General features: G+C 44.1%; 1 pseudogene; it reads left to right on the forward strand.

Annotated features, from left to right (window-relative positions):
• The window catches only part of LOC147596765 (dymeclin-like), a 152,398-nt pseudogene that overhangs the window by 83,207 nt on the left and 48,229 nt on the right, over positions 1-20,962 (forward strand).

Raw genomic sequence — 20,962 nt, forward strand, 5'->3', positions numbered from 1 at the left:
TAATAGATATGGCATTGATTAATTATTGCTGTGCATCCTAAGGAATCAAGTTGATAAATAGTGCTTAATGTTTTGTTAACTACTTGCTTAATAATTTGCTAACCATTGTGCAAACTATTTGAAGCAGAAAGTCTTGCAATTCTTCACGAAAGACAGTTCCCGGTAAGGACTAGGGGGGTCGCTTCAAGAACCAGCTAAAACCGACCCTGCAGCTTGAATGAAAGCCAAGGGATAACTGAGTTTGCGCAAGAACAAAAGGTTACTAGCGGTGACGAAGAGGAGTCACCTGCCTTCATCCCCACGACCCCCGACGACCACCACCAGGAGGCACTGCGCAAGCCCAGACAGGAGGAGTTTATGAAAATGACCCCTTGGGACTAATTTTAATACGAAGCGGGGATAGGTCATGCATATGTATAGGCGTATTGTGAAACTTTATGTATATGTAACACTTGGTTGTATAAATTTAAAGTGAGTTGCCACGTAAGGCGCGCACGGTTTTGGTGGGACTACCCCCCTGTGCTGCCCAGCGCTGAATAAACATACCTACTTTACAATCTTACAGATTGTGGAGTCCGTTTTCCGCACGTCAATACAGTTCTTCTGGTTTTCTGAAATAAATAGCTAAATAATTTTGACATGTGATTGATACATGATTTCATTATTTCTGGTTTCCTCCTTATCTGCAAGCAAACAGTTTTCAGAGGAAGTTGGAGATCAGTATAAAATCCATGTAAAGTCAGTCTGTATGACCAATAGCTTTGAATAATTTTAAAAAAATTCAAAACCCCTCTATTCTGTAGTCTTTCAATGTAAATAAACAGTATTTTCTTTGAAGTTAAAAGAGGTTCCTGTTAGTTCTTGTGACTCTTTAGAAATGCTTGAGTTTCAGAAAACTGTACATTTGACCCTTGGTAGAAAAAATAATTTTGCTCTGAAGCTTTATCCTTGTGCTGATAAATTAAGCGTGACTACCTGAGCGATTACCCCAGATATAGAATCATAGAATGGTTAGGGTTGGAAGGGACCTTCAAAGGTCATCTAGTCCAACCCCCCTGCAAGAAGCAGGGACATCCCCAACTAGATCAGGTTGCTCAGAGCCTCATCCAGCCTGGCCTTCAACATTTCCAGAGATGGGGCTTCCACCACCTCTCTGGGCAACGTGGGCCAGTGTTCTACAACCCTCATGGTAAAAAATTTTTTCCTAATATCTAATCTAAATCTACCTCCCTCTGTTTTAAAACCATTACCCCTCATCCTGTCGCAACAGGCCCTACTGAACAGTCTCTCCCCATCTTTCCTGTAGGCCCCCTTGAGGTACTGGAAGACCGCTATCAGGTCTCCCCGGAGCCTCCTCTTCTCCAGGCTGAACAGCCCCATCTCTCTCAGCCTGGCCTCATAGGAAAGGTGCGCCAGCCCTCTGATCATCTTCGTGGCCCTCCTCTGGACCCTCTCCAACTGGTCCATGTCCTTCTTGTGTTGGGGGCTCCAGAACTGGACACAGTACTCCACGTGGGGTCTCACCAGGGCAGAGTATAGGGGGGACTCTGGTTGTGTTTATGTCAGAGCAGATTTAATTTGAACAGATTCTACAGGTTGAGTGGAATGTTTCTGCAGTTAAACGTGCCCTAACTGGGTTTTGACTAGAAAGAAAATGAGAATAACTCACTAACTGGAACTGCATGAATTTAGCTTACTTTCTGTTTTTTTTTTCTTTCAGAGTTATATAAGGGAATTGAAACCGTTTTTTTTTTCCCCACAAAAAAATTACTTAATACATTACAGTAACCTCTTTTTTTATTTCTTCACACTGAATCTTATAAAAAATAGAGAACAGTTTTGTAATGTCTCCTTAGACTTGCATTTCCGCTTGTATGACTTGTTAGAAAAATAAATAAATGAATGACTAAAATGGAGAAACAGTACACTAGTGAGATAAGGGGAGGAATGAGTTAACCCAACCATATAGTTAAAGAATAAAATACAGACACATAGGCGCTGACCATGGGGCTTAAAGAAACAGCTAGTGGGGAGGAAGTTTGTTTCCCTTCTCCTGATAGGGGGGCTTATGACTGATGTGTGGGAGAGTAAGAAACAGTCTCACACTATCTCGAGAGAATGATTAAAAGAAACAAGAATTTCCAAAGCAGGATGACACTCGTCACGTAAATCTCCTTGCTAAAGGAAAACAGGATGGGACTCGTCATGTAAACAGATGCTTAACAAGGACATGAATCAACCCAAGCCGATAAGAACAGTGCAAGCTTGCAGGATCATCACAATCCAGGCAAAAGGTGAAAAGTACACTGCGAGGAAGACCTACGGCATTCCTCCCAAAAGACCACCAAAGACCTCTGCCCACAATTTTTGAGAGAATTTGCGCAAGCGTGAAGGACTGATGAGCTAATTAGCATGCGAAGCGGGAGTAGGTGGGCTTAGGTAATGAATATGTATAGGCGCCAATTGAATATTCATCATTTTATTGTATAAAAGTGGGATGGGTTGCTACCTCGGGCATGCACGTTTGTGGTGGAGCGATCCCCCGTGCATCTGCGCGCATTAAACATACCTACTTTATAAATTCCGAGTTATAGAGTCTATTTCCGCACGTCACTAGTGTTGTGGTTTTGTTTAGTGAGGGGGGCCTAAGGTGGTAGCTTTTGTATGAAACTGCTAGAAGTTGTTTCCCCTTTGTTCAGTGGACTCAGCCAGGCCTAGGGCAGACCTGCTGCTGGCCAGGGCCGAGCCAATTGGTAGCAGAATGTTCCGTGATAACGCCTCTGCGATAACGTATTTAAGAAGGGGAAAACAGGAAAAAAAAAAAGAGAGAAGAGAAGATGTGAAGAAGCTGAGTGGGTGCAGAGGCGCAGAGGGGGAGGCGCAGGCCTCATGGGCCTTGCAGGCCTCACCCTCTGGCCTCTCGCCAGGCGGCCGACTGGGCCTGAATCGGTCCAGCCCGGCTGCAAGAAGTGGAGAGGAGATGAGAAGTGAATAAGATGTAAAAAGGATCCTGAGAGACATCTGCCAGCCTGTTGTGAGGAATGGCTGCAGATGCCAAGGTCAGTGAAGAAGGAGGGGGAGGAGTAATGCGGTTCCTGGCCAAGATTCCTCTGCAGCCTGTGGTGACGATCATGGTGGAGCAGGTTGTCCCCCTGCAGCACATGGAGGTCCATGGAGGGGCAGAGATCCACCTACAGCCCGTGGAGGACCCCGTACTGGGGGAGGTTGATGCCTGAAGGCGGCTGTGGCCCGTGGAGGGCCCGCTGGGGCAGCCGTTCTGGAGAGACTGAACTCCGTGGAAGAGATGACCCATGCCGGAGCAGTTCCACGAAGGACTGTGGCGTATGGGTGGGACCCCACAACGGAGCAGGGGAGGAATGTGAGGAGTTCTTCCCCCGACCATGAAGCAGCAGCATAAAACAACGTGTGATGAACTGACCACAACCCCCATTCCCTCTTCCCCCCTGTGCCGCTCAGGGGGGGAAGGTAGTAGAGATAATGTTAAGCTTGGGAAGAGGGAGGGGTGGAGGGAGGTTATCTTGTTCTCTGTCTCATTATCCTGCTGTTTGTAGTAATAAATGAATAGTTTTCCCCCAGTCGAGTCTGTTTTGCCCGTAATGGTAACTTTAAGGATTTCTCCCTGTCCTTATCTCAAACCTTGAGCCGTTTTTCTTACATTATCTCCCCCTATTCTCTTGGAGGGTGGGGGGAGTGAGAGAGAGACTGCGTAGTCTGGTCCCGATCGGGGCTGAACTATGACACTAGACTCTAAAATTTGTTTCCTCTCAGCAAAAGTGACCCAGTGGATGTTGTGAATGTTTCATTCATCAGCTCAGGGTTGGAGACATTGTTCTTGTATTCTCACCCTTGGTAATGATATGTTTCTGAATTTTTTTTTTTCTTCTGTATCTAAAAAGTATTTTTTCCAAGCTGTTGTTTTTATTTTGATAGAAAAACATTTTGTAATTTTTTTTTTTTTTTACTGGCTGCTAAACATCTAATAATCAGTACATATAGGTCTTCTAATAATTAGTGCATAAAGGTCTTCCCTGCCTTGCTTGGGAGGGATGAGGGCGGTGGACTGCAAAGCGTCACGGTTTTGGAGAGGGAGTGGGAGCCATTCCTAGCTCAGCCTTGCTTCTGTATGAGATGAATTTGCAGCGGAACCAGATCACAGTGTAACCTCTGGCCCGATGTAATTATTGGCATTTACACTGGCTAACTTCCTCAGTAGTGGGAAAAAAGTCAGGTAACTCACAAAACCTAAAAGTAATTTAAATGTACTTAATTGTAAATTAAATTGTATCAGGCACAAATATAGGCTGGGTGGAGAATGGATCGAGACCAGCCCTGAGGAGAAGGACTTGGGAGTGCTGGTGGATGAGAAGCTCAACATGAGCAGGCAATGCGCCCTTGCGGCCCAGAAGGCCAACCGCATCCTGGGCTGCATCAAGAGGAGTGTGGCCAGCAGGCTGAGGGAGGTGATTCTCCCCCTCTACTCTGCCCTGGTGAGACCCCACCTGGAGTACTGTGAAGAACTCCTCACATTCCTCCCCTGCTCTGTTGTGGGGTCCCACCCATACGCCACAGTCCTTTGTGAAACTGCTCCAGTGTGGGTCATCTCTTCCACGGAGTGCAGTCCCTCCAGAACGGCTGCCCCAGCGGGCCCTCCATGGGCCGCAGCCGCCTTCAGGCATCCACCTCCCCCGGTGTGGGGTCCTCCACGGGCTCCAAGTGGATCTCTGCTCCTCCGTGGACCTCCATGGGCTGCAGGGGGACAACCTGCTCCACCATGGTCTTCACCACAGGCTGCAGGGGAATCTTGGCCAGGAGCCGCATTACTCCTCCCCCTCCTTCTGAACTGACCTTGGCGTCTGCAGCCGTTCCTCTCACAAGAAAAGTTCTTCACAACAGGCTGGCAGATGCCTCTCAGAATCTCTTCACATCATCCATCTTCTCTCCTCTCCACTTCTTGCAGCTGGGCCGGGCCGAGTCGGGCCATGTCGGCCGCCTGGCGAGAGGCCAGAGGGTGAGGCCTGCAAGGCCCATGAGGCCTGCACCTCCCCCTCTGCGCCTCTGCCCCCGCTCAGCTTCTTCACATCTTCTCTTCTCTCTTTTTTTTTTTTTTTTTTTTTCTGTTTTCCCCTTCTTAAATACGTTATCGCAGAGGCATTATCATGGGACATTCTGCTACCAATCGGCTCAGCCTTGGCCAGCAGCAGGTCTGCCCTAGGCCCGGCCGAGTCCACTGAACAAAGGGGAGAAACTTCTAGCAGTTTCCTACAGAAGCTACCACCTTAGGCTCCCCCTCACTAAACAAAACCACAACACAGGACAAAGGTCACTTTTTTGAGATATATTAGTTATTTTTAGAGTGAAGTGTAGTCTGAAAATTGCACCTGGAATGTTTTGGGCAATACCTCAATGTTTTTACATTGTCTTGTCTTTTGGCATATAGAAAAAAAAATGCTTACATCTGAGAAAAACAACCCATTGTTGGTATGAAATGATTCTGAGTTTTTTGAATTTGTTGTTTACATGTTCCCAATTGAAACTCGCTGTGCTAAGTGTAAACTCAGGTGAAGCTACCAAGTGTTCTTGGATGTCCATTTGTAAACAAACCCGGTAGATTAATCTTTGTAAATTTTCCCCCTTTTCCTGCAGAGATATTACATACAGCATTTCTTTGGAGGCTGTGACAACTCTCATCGTCTTCCTGTCCTGACAATTATTCCACAAAGAAATTCTACGAGAGAGCATCATTCACAAATACCTGATGCATGGTTGATGGTATGTTATGTTCTGGGGTGGTACCTTATGGCAAAGCAAATGCTTTTAATTGCTTGTTTAGATTGTTTGTACTTGAAAACAAAAGACAGCAAAGCACATTTTGATAGAAAACTTGCTCAAATCGAAAGAAAACAAAACACAAAGGAAACACTTGTAAAGGCTGTTGGAAAGTTTCAGGTTTAAATCTCACAGCCCAGACTTCAGTAAAACTATTTTGGAAGCCATTTTCATTTTTTGAGGGTAATTTCATTAACTTAAACCAGCTTTTATTTTTCAGGATGTTTTTTTTTTTTTATTTAGCTATGAGTCTTTTCCTGTAACACTGCAGTCTAGAGAACCCATATACCTCAGAAAGGCTAATGAGGCTTCTTGCAATACAAATGAATAGCAGCCCCTTGAAAGATTGCACGTGTGCTACGCTGAGTTTTAAGCTGCAGTAGTGGAAATCCTTAGCAGGTGGCAAACTCAGTTGTATAAGTAATACCACTTGTTCTGGCCAGTTAGTTGTGTTGTTTAAATGCTTTGTCATGAATGCTTTGTACGCATTTTGGTCAGGCTACCATTTGTCCTCTTTCAACTTTGAATTCCATGCAGGCAGATTTTTGGGAAGTGTATCTATTGTCTGGTTTTCTGAAATTTCTACTAGATGTAAGAGAGAGGTACTGCTCTAGGGTGGCATGCTGGGAAAGGAGGAAGGCTCAGCTCGGTGGCAGGAAGAGGGAGCACAGGGCAGGCTTCAGCCTGAAACTTTAGTGGGGTAGAGGCCGAGTCTCAGTATTTGTATGGTTTGGTGGTACTTAAATCTCTGGACCGAAGGAAGTGAGGGTTTGGGGCAAAATGGGGAATGTTTGGGAGAAAAGGCAGGACATAGTCCAAGAGATCTGAGTTGGGAATAGCAAGTGCCTGGCCTCTGGAGAGGGGTGGGAATTTGGTGGCTGGGAATGTGGGGCAATGTGAAGAGTTGGAGGGGTACTGTTTAGAGGGAACTGGAGTTCATCGTAGCGCAGCCCCTGTCTGTTCACCTCTGAATCATATGGGAATGGGAACCAACTGTTTGTTTCTGTGGAAATCCTTCTCTGTTTTGGAAATACTGTAACCTTTTATTTAAATCCAGCAAATTTTACATGCATTTGTAAAAATCGTTAATGTGAGGTCAGATGTTTCATTGGTCTTTGCAAATTGGTCCCAGTCACACACAGACAAAAATATTGGGGGGGTGGAGAAATACTAGTGTTACCTTTTCTATGGAGCAAAAACTAAACAAATATGTTTCTTCCCCTTGCATAAATACTTTTCCAGTTATGTCTTGAGATAAAGGAATACAATGATTCCACAAATTAAATGATTGATTTTAAAGTAGTATTAAGAAAAGAAAACAAAAAATAGCTTCCATGATCCTGCTGTTGAAGGTACTCTTGCAGAGCCCTGCTGAAGTCAGTGCAGCTTTGCGTGGGCAAGACCTTGGCGTTTTTTCCCTTTCCAGTCTGCTCAAGACTGGGAGAGTTACTGTCTGTGTTTAGAGCCAAACACCAGCCTTTGCACCCTTCCTGGGCTTTCTTGTGCCAAATTTTGCAAGCTGTGAGTCAACTAAAGCTGTTTTCTTTTTTTCTTTTCAGTCTCACATATACCAGCAGGCTTGTGAAAACCTTACTATATAATTTCATTAGACAAGAAAGAAGCCCTCCTCCAGGGACTCATGTCTTTCAGCAGCAAACAGATGGAGGAGGACTGCTTTACGGAATTGCATCTGGAGTGGCAGGTGAGTCCTATTTTCTATAAACTATACTTCAGACCTTGTGAAGTATTGCCTTCTATGTGACCTCTCTTACAAACACACCTGTAGCCCATTTCTTTTTCAGCGAGTGATACTGGTTTGCATGCTCAGTATCGAAAAGCTGTCCACAGGCCTGCTTGGATTGTTAATCATAGACAGTCTGTCTCGAGATGTGTTAGAATCTGAGGCAATTGCATCTGCAGATACCCTGGAGGACAGCACATCATAAAATTAGCACTTAGTCCCTATTTTTCTTTTATTGAGACATTAAAAAAACCCAACCAACCAAACAAGTAGTGCCCTATTTGATAAATCACATGCTTTGAGTTACTTCAAATGTTGTAAGAAATACTTTTATGTGCATATTTTATTTTTTATAATTACTCAGTGGATATGGTCACCTGCTCTGTGGCTCTGCTGGAGCAGAAGGTTGGACTAGGTGGTCTCAAGAGGTCTCAAGGATTTCTGTGATGTAAGGGAGTGACTCAGGAATTTTTGCAACATATTGTAGCGTATGCTTTTCCCAGTAGGTTGACTAATATTCTTTCCTGAATAGTATGACTAGATTCTGACCTTTCATGGGTGGACTGTTTGCTTTAGAGAGAGATATCACCTGAAGAATATGAAATACTTGATGCCATTTTTTGTTAAGAAAAAGAATTCTCATGTTTGTTATACTATATACTATGTTTTGGTTAGTGGTTGCTCTCTTCCCCACACCACGTGTTTTATGTGTGTGTGTGTATTTCATATAAAAATTCTTCCTAAAAGTTTTTCTTTTCTGTATAATAAGAATAAAATATAATATATTGCTAACAGTAAAGGTATATGTTATGTTCTTTTTCCCCGATAAACTAAATACCACTTTGCAAGTCAGTTGCTGTTAAAACTGATACTATTTATTTTGCTCTTTTGCAAAATCCATTCACTGGCAGCATCTCTAGGGGATATTAAAGTTCAGGCCACAAGTGGTCTGCCAGAAAATATTTTAGTGTGAGAAAGTGTGCGTGGATCTCCACATGGAGGCAGTAAAAGAGCATGTCTCTAACTTGGTGCAGTGTAGCCTAAACACATCGCTGCTTCTGTGTAAGCGGAGGTTACACACAGCTCGATGTGCTGCTGGAACACACATCTCCTTTGTGGTTTCCAGTTTACATGCTCCAGGGTAGACCACTGCCATGTTTGAGTTGTGCCCATAACGTAAATGTGTCAGAAAACAGTTGCTTGGCTTGCAGTTTATTTAAACACAGAAGAGAAATTAATTAAATTGTTCCCTACAATGTTTATATTCAGGAGTCCTAACAGGTACATTATCTTCTTTTCAGTTGCTAGAGAAATTTGCTCTTAATTTTTTTTTTTTTCTAAAGCAGTTTTCAGTATGTGGTTTGTACTTTTGCTTCTGACTAGAGAACAGTTTTCACTGCATATTTTGATACCTCTGCTTACCTGATGGTTTTATTCTTCTTGGTTCTAATCTCTCTAGTCATACTTGATTATCTTTCTGTTTTAGTGCTGCTACAGGTGAAATAGCTTTTTTTTTTCTCTACTGGGTACTTGATTGATTTGTAAAATCCATCCAAATTGTCACCACTCCTGCCTTCCTCTGTAGCTACTCTGATATCTTATCCCCCCATGACTTCTTGCTTCTTGTGTATCAAGTTTGCATTTCTTAATGCAAACTCCTAAGGTTTCAGCCTACATCTGTTCTTGTCTCTTCCTACACTTCCACCCCCTTCACTCCTCTTGAACCGTTCGCTTAACAACTCCCTTGGCATACTCCTATGCTTATTTTGTTGCTTCTTTCATGAGTACCTGAAGTGCCATCTCTTCTCCCAGTGAATTAAGTATCTTCATTTAAAGCTTGGAAAAAAAGAGCCTTTATGAAGAGCTTCCTAATGACCTGCCTGGGAAAGGGGAAGAAACAAGTACCACCACCTGTTAGAAATTTGAAACATTTTTTTCTGTTTGTGCCCAAACAGTTGGTTAATGGGTTTTTTTTGTGTCTGATTACTTAACTATATATGATGTTGGACTACAGATGAAACTTGGACACAATAGAATTGGTAGAGTAAATGGCATATTTGCCTATCCATATATCTGAATTAACCCTTTGCAGTCCTTTGTTTTATATAGCATCAAGTACATGGGCAGGGTGTGATACAGATCAGAAGACAGCAACACAAACTGATACTCTGTGTTATGGAATAGAATAGTTCTGAGCAATGAGCAGATGTGGAAAACTTAGATATGATTTCTATATTGTGTTGTTTTTGTGTATTTTGTAATTTAATTTTTATTTTACAACATAAGAATTGAAAGAAGAATGGAAGAATTGAACATTCACTTTTAAGTTGCTCAGTGTCTTTCAAGTACTACATGATGCTTAAAATAAGTTTACTGAAATAGTCTAAATATAATGTATTTAGGATAAAAGGAGATAGGAGCCTGGTTTTAAAAATTAATTTTTTTTCATGAAACTTTTAGGCCTAAGATAATTATTTTCCTTGTTAATGTGAAATTATTTCACTTAATACAACAGACGTCTACCTTACCATGTATTACATTATGCATATTTTGTCATCAACAAACTCTTAGAAGCACTGTATTTTAAATCCCCCCCCGCTTTCCTTCCTTGTGATTCAGCAGGAGTGATAATTATACATATGAGCAGAAGTTTACCCTTTCCCACAGTTAACCTTCTCCTTTGTAGCCTGTTATTTTTCCTCTCATGAGCCTCCTTAACCCTGAAACCATACAGCCCACGTCCTCACACCAATTACTTCTGCTGCTTACCTCTGACTGTGTGCAAGTTATCTGTGTGCAAGTACCTTTCTCCACCCTGTATATAAAATACCTTGATTAGAATTGTATTGCCAATTATGTTGTCTTCCAGTAGTTAAATAAACAATTGTGGGTTTCAAATGAGGAGGGAAATAATGATATTTTAGTTTTGTAACTTCATAAAGGACGTTATTCTATACTGAGCCAAGTTTGGTTTGTCCTTGCAGTCTTTTTGTAGATGTGCAAAATAATTGTTAAGTGCTACCAGATCTGATGGTATGTTGTCGATGTGTTTTGAAGGCATAAATGACATCAATATGCATGGCAGTAGAGATTAGACCTCATATATTAGAAATTTAAGTTCATTTTTCTTGGTTCACAAGATACACTGAATCAACTTTAAAGATATGTATTTTTTGTTGATTTTAAATCTCCTTTTTTTGAGTGTTATTAGCATTTGCCAATTCATGGTCTACAGTTAGCCAAGTTGAGAGAACTATTTGTGGGCAAGCAACATTTTTTAATTAGTCATTTTATTTCTTGCAAAATAAAATTCATGTTGCAGTGAGGAACTACCAAACATGGTCTGCTGACAGGAAAATGTTAGTTCTACTCAAGACAATTGAAAAATAAGTAAATTTCTGTTCTGGTTTTGTTTAGTAAGGGGGGGCCTAAGGTGGTAGCTTCTGTAGGAAACTGCTAGAAGTTGCTCCCCTTTGTCCAGTGGACTTGGACGGGCCTAGGGCAGACCTGCTGCTGGCCAAGGCAGAGCCAATTGGTAGCAGAATGTCCCGTGATAATGCCTCTGCGATAGCGTATTTAAGAAGGGGAAAACAGGAAAAAAAAAAAGAAGGAGAGAAGATGTGAAGCAGCTGAGTGGGGGGCAGAGAGGGGGAGGTGTGAGCCTCGTGGGCCTTGCAGGCCTCACCCTCTGGCCTCCCTCCGGGCAGCCGACTGGGCCCAACTCGGCCTGGCCTGGCTGCAAGAAGTGGAGAGGAGATGAGAAGTGAATAAGATGTAAAAAGGATCCTGAGAGGCGTCTGCCAGCCAAGGTCAGTTCAGAAGGAGGGGGAGGAGTAATGCGGCTCCTGGCCAAGATTCCCCTGCAGCCTGTGGTGACGACCATGGTGGAGCAGGTTGTCCCCCTGCAGCCCATGGAGGTCCACAGAGGAGCAGAGATCCACTTGGAGCCTGTGAAGGACCCCACGCCGGAGCCAGTGGAGGCCTGAAGGCAGCTGTGGCCCATGGAGGGCCCGCTGGGACAGCTGTTCTAGAGGGACTGCACCCTGTGGAATAAATGATCCACGCTGGAGCAGTTTCATGAAGGACTGTGGCCCATGGGAGGGACCCCACGCTGGAGCAGAGGAGGAATGCGAGGAGTTCTTCCCCTGACGATGACACAGCGGTGTAAAACAACGCGTGATGAACTGACCGCGACCCCCATTCCCTTTTTCCCCCCTGTGCCGCTCGGGAGGGAAGGTAGTAGGGATAATGTTAAGCCTGGGAAGAGGGAGGGGTGGGGGGAGGATATCTTGTTCCCCATCTCATTCTCCTGCTAATTTTAGAAATAAATGAATAGTTTTCCCCAAGTCGAGTCTGTTTTGCCCATAACGGTAACTTTAAGGATTTTCTCCCCGTCGTTATCTCAAACCTTGAGCTGTTTTTTCTTATATCATCTCCTATTCTCTTGGAGCGTGGGGGGAGTGAGAGAGAGACTGCGTAGTCTGGTCCTGATCGGGGCTGAACTACGACAATTTCATAGAATCATAGAATGGTTAGGGTTGGAAGGGACCTTTAAAAGCCATCTGCTCCAACCCCCCTGCAAGGAGCAGGGACATCTCCAACCAGATCAGGTTGCTCAGAGCCTCGTCCAACCTGGGCAACCTGTGCCAGAGTTCTACCACCCTCATTGTAAAAAAATTCTTCCTAATATCTAATCTAAATCTACCTCCCTCAATTTTGAAACCAAGGCCCTACTGAAGAGTTTTTTCCCGTCTTTCCTATAGGCCCCCTTGAGGTACTGGAAGACAGCTATCAGGTCTCCCCAGAGCCTCCTCTTCTGCAGGCTGAACAGCCTCAACTCTTTCAGCCTGTCCTCATAAGAGAGGTGCTCCAGCTCTCCTCTGGACCCTCTCCAACTGGTCCATGTCCTTCATGTGTTGGGGGCTCCAGAACTGGACACAGTACTCCAGGTGGGGTCTCACCAGGGCAGAGTAGAGGGGCAGAATCACCTCCCTCGACCTGCTGGCCACGCTTCCTTTGATGCAGCCCAGGATGTGGTTGGCCTTCTGGGCTGCAAAGGCACATTGCCTGCTCATGTTAAGCTTCTCATCCACCAGCACTCCCAAGTCCTTCTCCTCAGGGCTGCTCTCAATCCATTCCCCGCCCAGCCTGTATTTGTGCCTGGGATTGCCCTGACCCAGGTGCAGGACCTTGCACTTGGCCTGGTTGAACTTCATGAGGTTGGCACGGGCCCACCTCTCCAGCCTGTCAAGGTCCCTCTGGATGGCATCCCTCCCTTCCAGCGTGTCGATGGCACCACACAACTTGGTGTCATCGGCGAACTTGCTAGTCAATGTTTAATTGCCTCTTCATTGCATACCATAATGAAAATGTAGATCTGAAAACTTTTCTCTGTTTCTGTCTGTTCTTCTTCCTTCTTGCTTACATAAGTCCGTAACAGCGTCATCTTCTTGTCACTATAATGGTGGTGTTTTGACTTGCCTGAATGTGAAGATTTAGGTAGTGTCCAGATCTTTAACCTTTCTCTTAGTTTCTCTGAAGATGTGTCTGAAGCAGAGCAAAATACGTGGCTGCAGCTCAGGCACACGTTCTTTGAGACTAAGAAGTTTAGTTGAGTATTAATAGCAGTGTGGCTGTGGCAGGCTCAGTCTGCAAAAGCTGCCCAACAAGTTGGGTTCTAGAGCAGCTTCATCCTGACCAAAATCTGTGCTGTGGTGCTATGAGGACTGTAGGAGCTGGTTTGAATTTCATTTGAACTATTGTCAGAGCGGTGCCTGAGTATCTCCTTTGAGAGTCTTCATTGCCATTTTTTCGGGAGATAAGACTCATCTTCTGTCTTAATCACAGTAGCACAGGAAAAAGAGATGTATTGACTGTCCAGCTCTTGCACACTTCTTTTAGCATAGACTGTGTTGTGTTGGGCTTTGTTTTTCTTGCAATCAAATTTATCTTTGTGGTTTTGAATGATACGAGAGTATAGAAGAGTTATACAGCAATAGCACACTTGACCCCAGGTCCAACAAACTCTTGGGGCTTTCAATCACAAGGATCTTGAAACCGGAAGAGTCATACTATAATTATTTAAGAAATTATTGATCTTTCTTGTAAGCTTCACCAAGTATTTTTGATAGTAAGCCACCAGTGAGTTAGAACTAGCCAGACAGGTAAGATAAACTTTTGCTCTTTTCATAGATGCTGATGGCAATGATAGCAAAGCATCCTTTCCCAGAAGAGCCATTTATGCTGTAAGGTCCTGGGCTTGACAGTTCTTGGAAGTCTTCCATTGACTCTGGTGAGACTTACACAGTTGCAGGAAGCAAATGGTGAGGTTTTTTTCCTTCCTTCAGAGAGGTAGACACTCCTGGGGACCCTTGACTGCCACCACTCTGCCTTTAGGGCAGGGATAAAATATTTTATACTAAACATTCGCAAGGCTTATGTGTTTTTAAGTGTTCTGTAAAGCCTCTTTTCCGTGATATCCACCTGTAAGAGTCAGTCAGAAGATCAGCATTGTCTCAACCTTGTCATCAAGGACATGGCACATTGGGGACACGCACGTTGGGGACACGGCACCTCCAGTTAGACTATGAATTTGATGTGGCCTACAAGTTAGGCTCACAACTTGACATGAGTTGCTACGAGCAGTCTGCCTGAGACACAGTTGCTGCTCCCATGAGTGGAATGCAGTTTCCACGGATGAGTTGCTGTAAGCCTCGGTGTCGTAGTTCAGCCCTGATCAGGACCAGACTACGCAGTCTCTCTCTCACTCCCCCCACACTCCAAGAGAATAGGGAGAGATAATATAAGGAAAAACGGCTCGAGGTTTGAGATAAGGACAGGGAGAAATCCTTAAAGTTACCGTTATGGGCAAAACAGACTCAACTTGGGGAAAACTATTCATTTATTACTACAAACAGCAGGATAATGAGACAGATAACAAGATAACCTCCCCCCACCCCTCCCTCTTCCCAAGCTTAACATTATCTCTACTACCTTCCCCTCTCCGAGCAGCACAGGGGGGGAAGAGGGAATGGGGGTTGTGGTCAGTTCATCACGCGTTGTTTTACGCCGCTGCTTCATGGTCGGGGGAAGAACTCCTCACATTCCTCCCCTGCTCTGTTGTGGGGTCCCACCCATACGCCACAGTCCTTTGTGGAACTGCTCCGGCGTGGGTCGTCTCTTCCACGGGGTGCAGTCTCTCCAGAACGGCTGTCCCAGCGGGCCCTCCACGGGCCACAGCCTCCTTCAGGCATCCACCTCCCCCGGTGTGGGGTCCTTCACGGGCTCCAAGTCGATCTCCATGGGCTGCAGGGGGACAACCTGCTCCACCATGGTCGTCACCACAGGCTGCAGGGGAATCTTGGCCAGGAGCAGCATTACTCCTCCTCTTCCTTCTTCACTGACCTTGGCGTCTGCAGCTGTTCCTTTCACCAGAAAAGTTCTGCACAACAGGCAGGCAGACGCCTCTCAGAATCTCTTCACATCATCCATCTCATCTCCTCTCCACTTCTTGCAGCCGGGCCAGACCGAGTCAGTTGGGCCCTGTTGGCCGCCTGGAGAGAGGCCAGAGGGTGAGGCCTGCAAGGCCCATGAGGCCTGCACCTCCCCCTCTGCGCCTCTGCCCCCACTCAGCTTCTTCACATCTTCTCTTCTCTCTTTTTTTTCTGTTTTCCCCTTCTTAAATACGTTATCGCAGAGGCCTTATCAGGGACATTCTGCTACCAATCGGCTCAGCCTTGGCCAGCAGCAGGTCTGCCCTAGGTCTGGCTGAGTCCACTGGACAAAGGGGAGCGACTTCCAGAAGTTTCCTACAGAAGCTACCACCTTAGGCCCCCCTCACTAAACAAAACCACAGCACTCGGTTACTGCTCCCATGGGTGGAGTGCGGTTTCTGTGGAAGCCAGAGGCATAATGCTCCTGGAATGGGGACTGAATGAGGCACAGCACTCCTGGAGCGGGGACTGAGTGGACTGTCTGTTCTCCATTATCAGGAAAGGACCTGGGCTGCTAAGATAACAGCATAGCTGCTATCAAGGAAGATGGAGCGCAACAGCTGTCTCAGAACTTTGCTCAGGATAATGAGTTCCGAGAAAGGCGGAGATCCCTGAAGCAAAGGAGGAGCAAGATTTGTTACTTAGCATAAAAGGTCGACCCCTAACAACAAGGCCCCCAAGAGAGAGAATTCTCCCCACCAAGGATCAACATCGACATGGATCATGAAGACTGGCGGGACGCTGCCTGGATCTGTGACCATAGGGACGCCTTGGACCCACAGTGGTAGCTATAATCCTCTTTCCTATCTTTACTTACCTTTCCTTTCCACTCCCTTTCACCTGTCATGTGCTGCTTTACGGGCAAAATAATAAAGTTTGTACTGTTTGATTGAAACCAACCCCTTTGGTGTGTTCGCTGTAATTTTGCATTTAGAGATCGCAGTAAAAGAACTATCACGAGTCCCGAGTGGACCATGACACTACCTGATGCTGTCTAGGCTCGTGGTGTGCTGGGAGCTCTGCTACTGTGCTGACTAATATTGCCTCTTCTGTTTTGTTGGCCCCTCTCTGTGCCAATCTGTCTTGTTTCTTGCCCTATATGTAGATTGTAAGCTGTTTAGGGTAGGGACCAGTGTTGAGTATGTACCATACATAGCATAGCGAGGCTGTGGTTTGTGACTAGAGCTTCTCATTTCTGTGGTCATACAAATCCTAATTGTAACCATATGTTCCAGCTTGTTTACTGAGAGTGTTGCAGCAAGTTTCATGAGATGTGTTGGTGATTTATCTCCCTGACATTTATCCTGATATTCCAAAACCTGAGCAGCTTCAAATAACTCATTATTAAAAAACAAACAAACAAAAAAATATTGACTCAAAAATTATTTTTCTTCTTTACTTCTTCAGGGGAAATTGCTTGCTAAAGGAAAACAAGAATCAAGCTGATTTATTGTAACAACAAAAGTTTTAAAACTTGATATCTTGCAAGCACTAGGTCTAGGAAAAAGGAGTTTTAGGCTGGTGAAAAGGAGGTATTTCCTGCTTTCCAAAAATCTTCTCAGCTCTAGAGAACTACAGAAATGGGAATTGAGATAAATACAATATTTATAATTACAAAAATTCAGTAATCAGTTATTTTTTTAAAAGTGCTGTATTTGAGTTTTTCTAAGTCCTACAAATTTCAACTAGAGAATGGTAAGAAATCCATACCTCTTCACTTTACAATCCACTGTCAACAAGCGTGTTCATCTCCTACATAGCATTTATTTTAGCAATAAATGTGAAAATGTTTTGAAAAGATTCTGAACACCATTATTTCTACTTCATTTTTGAAGATACTGCAAATTATAAAGAGGGTGGACCATGCCATCTAAGAAATGAACCAAAATCTGTGAATGAAAGTCTTCAGGTTCAGCATCGTCTTCCAGTAGGCCGCAGTACTTCTCATAAAGTATTAACAGATCTTAAACTTTTTGCTGGTCATCCTTCTGGATCATTGATACAGAGTATGTAGGGTTAATATGTGACCGAAAGGGTGAGGGTTTTTGCAGTAATATGGGATATTAAAGTAACACCTGTGACTTATAACTCCATAAGGCAGTTCTTCATAATTTTGAAAATGTCTGGAGTATATCACACCAATTGTGTTCTTCTGCTGCACATTTTCTGATGAAAATGGCTCAGTAGTTCAGGAAAAAGGGTAGTCAGGTTTAAGATGGACTGATACCATATTATGAATGGTTTTACCCTGTGTGAGGGATTTCAGTGATGGTCCGTGTAGGGCCACTGTGGGAAATTACAAGCTGCACACAGCTGTGAGAACGCGACCTTGGAGAGGGGAGCTAGGAGGGTTGTTATCTCAGAGAGGGGAACTAGGAGGGTTGTTATTGAGCAGGATGTTGCTGCTGTCTGGGAACCGCTGTTAGCCAGCAGGGCATGTACTTGGCAGGCCTTGCTGCATGTGCTGGTCACGCGTGCATCAACACCTGGTCAGTACTCTTCCACTGAATCTGCTGAGGGTATAAACAGAGGTGGCTCAGAGCAGAGGGAGAGAGAGAAGACCCAGAGCACACTCTATGAACAACAGGGGATGCCCTGAAGGTGCTGCGCCTACCTCCCTTCTCTGCTCTGACCCCGCTGATCATCATCCTCCTGCTCAGTGTTGTCTCTGGCTTAGTTGGGTTTGTAAGACTCTCACAAAGGGAAAACAATACGCTGCTAACTGCTTATGCTAGGAACTGTAACTGCTTAAGCAAGGCTATAATAGAGCAATAAATACTGTTGTGCTTTTAAATATCATATGCTGGGTGAACTTTGTGCATAGGAATCCTACGAACCGGTTACATACCCCTGATGGTTGATTGCTGGCAAGTCCCTTGGAGGGGTTGGAAAATGAATCGACAGGAGAAACTGAGCTGCATTTCAGGTCTGGGTGAGAAACATTGATAAAACACAACCAATTCTTGTTGTTTTCTTATTGCTCTGTGTCAGAATTTGGTTTTCAAGTCTGCTGATGAATTGATTTCACCCAAAGCTGCATTTGTTATTAAATTACACGTTAACTGGTTTCCCTTCGTTCTCCTGCCAGATGTCTTTACCATCTTCTGGAGTGGGAGTCTTTGGACATCAGATCACTCACATTTCCCAAGTTCAGCGTAGCAGGGGAATTGCTTTGCCTCTTGGCTGGTGCATGCACTTCTGCTTCAACACCTTTTCACTTTTAAATTTTGTTTTTCAATTATTGATCATGTCTGTAAAGATTAAAGAAATACAAAGGCTGTGCTGTGCACTACCTGTCTGGAAATACTGATTATCTAGCCCCATTTTTCTGTTGTTTTTTTTTTTTTTCTCTCCCCAGTAGTTTTCTAGAGTACCAGTTCTGTAAAGTTGCTGCATTATATTGCATTTTTTTTCTTTCTTATTTTATTTTTATTTCATTTTTTTTATTATTTATGCATAAGTGATGTGGGGAAGTTGAAAGTGTTTCTATGTTTTTTCTTTTTTGTTTCCTGTTCCCTTTTGCCTTTTAGCTTCCTGCTGCTTCCCCAAAAAAAGTACTGATGATTTTTTTTTTTTTTTTGTTCGTCTGCAATGAAAATCTGTATTTTTAATCCCTTCCGAAAGTAACTCCTGAAGTGTGGTAGGTTTATCAGATACAAGGTGAGAGAAGTTTATTCATATGATATCTATTATGTTGGTCATTAAATGAGGTACTGATTGGAGCAGCACAAGTCAGTTGTGAAAGTATTGTGTCATGATCAAATTAGTTCAAGTTCTGTAACAGTTTTATTTGCTGTACCAATAATTTTGTCAGGGGAGAGGAGAAATTACTTCAAAGCTTCAAACAAATTAAAACAGCCCTTGCCTTGGAAAGGGAGTGGGATTTACAAATACAAAACTAAAGAGTATATTTTCACAGTTAGGGATGTATCATACATGGCTGAGAGATGAGGAAGGCAGCATCTATCACTAAAGTGGACAAGAGGAGCAGTGAGTTTGCTTACCTGTTAATTGCTTTAAATCCTTTAATTAAATCCTTTAATTAATGCAGCAGAACTTACTAAGTATACATCTTGCAGGTACAGCAGAGCTTATGGTTTTCCAATCAGCAGTAGGCATTTAATTTTTGGGAGTGCTGGTGGACGAGAAGCTCAACATGAGCAGGCAATGTGCCCTTGCGGCCCAGAAGGCCAACCACATCCTGGATTGGCCTCCTGGGGGGAGGTTATCTTGTTCTCTGTCTCATTATCCTGCTTTGGTTTTAGAAATAAATGAATAGTTTTCCCCAAGTTGAGTCTGTTTTGCCTGTAACAGTAACTTTAAGGATTTCTCCCTGTCCTTATCTCAAACCTCGAGCCTTTTTTCCTTATATTTTCTCTCCCTGTTCTCTCAGAGGGTGGGGGGAGGGGGGGAGTGAGCGAGAGACTGCGTAGTCTGTTCCCAGTTGGGGCTAAACTACGACAGAAGGGTAAGTGGACATACTTTGAAAATCTTGGCTGTAATGAATTTTGTAACTTTGAGGTAGTGCAACCTTGCTGGAGCCACACTGTACACACTGCATCTGGATATGGCTCATAGTATCTTGGGTTTGTACTTAAGAGCACATATTTACAATATTGCCTATATGGACTGAAGTGTTTGATTTTTTTTTTGGGGGGGGGGGGGTTGATTTAGCAACAGTTTTAGTTTTTTTCAACAGCTATAGTTTCTAATGAGTGCTTTTTATTTGAGAGGGTTAATGTTCCTTTTTACATTTGAGTATAAAAAAGCTTGGAAGTCTTTCCGTCTTTCTTTATTTCTACGAATTATAGCTATACTTCCTTGTTTTTATGGAAGCTCTGCAGAGAATGATCTAAGATTTAATGAGGCCTTTGACTAAAATCTTTGTCTTAAACCAACAAAGACAAACCCTTAATATGGTTATAACATAGTTATTTTTTACTAAATATTCTAGAAGAGCCAATGGTAATTAAATGTGTTCTGCCAAACTGTAGCTTCCAACACAAGTATGAGATTTTTACATAACCTGATAAATGGCTATTTTTCATTTTGAACAAGCCATCAAAAACATTTTCCTTCTTCCTGTGAAAAACTTCCCAGCCAAATAAGAGCAAAGCCAAACAGATCATGTGCTTAGCAGTGTATTAGTAAAAACTATTTTAACAGTTGTAGATTTAAATTTTATTTCTATCGTAGTTCAGCCCCGATCAGGACCAGACTACATAGTCTCTCTCTCACTCCCCCCACCCTCCGAGAGAACAGGGAGAGATAATATAAGGAAAACGGCTCGAGGTTTGAGATAAGGACAGGGAGAAATCCTTAAAGTTACCGTCACAGGCAAAACAGACTCGACTTGGGGAAAAGTATTAATTTATTTCTAAAACTAGCAGGACAATGAGACAGGGAACAAGATAACCTCCCTCCACCCCTCCCTCTTCCCAAGCTTAACATTATCTCTACTACCTTCTCCCCTCCCAAGCGGCACAGAGGGGAAGAGGGAATGGGGGTTGTGGTCAGTTCATCATACGTTGTTTTATGCCGCTGTGTCATCGTCAGGGGAAGAACTCCTCACATTCCTCCTCCGCTCCATTGTGGGGTCCCTCCCACGGGCCACAGTCCTTCATGAAACTGCTCCAGTGTGGGTCGTCTCTTCCATGGGGTGCAGTCCCTCTGGAACAGCTGCCCCAGCGGGCCCTCCACAGGCCACAGCCTCCTTCAGGCCTCCACCTGCTCCTGCGTGGGGTCCTCCACGGGCTGCAGGTGAATCTCTGCCCCTCCGTGGACCTCCATGGGCTGCGGGGGGACAACCTGCTCCACCATGGTCTTCACCACAGGCTGCAGGGGAATCTTGGCCAGGAGCAACATTACTCCTCCCCCTCCT

This window comes from Chlamydotis macqueenii, chromosome W (genome assembly GCF_036417535.1).
Source record: "Chlamydotis macqueenii isolate bChlMac1 chromosome W, bChlMac1.mat, whole genome shotgun sequence".
NCBI lineage: Eukaryota > Metazoa > Chordata > Aves > Otidiformes > Otididae > Chlamydotis > Chlamydotis macqueenii.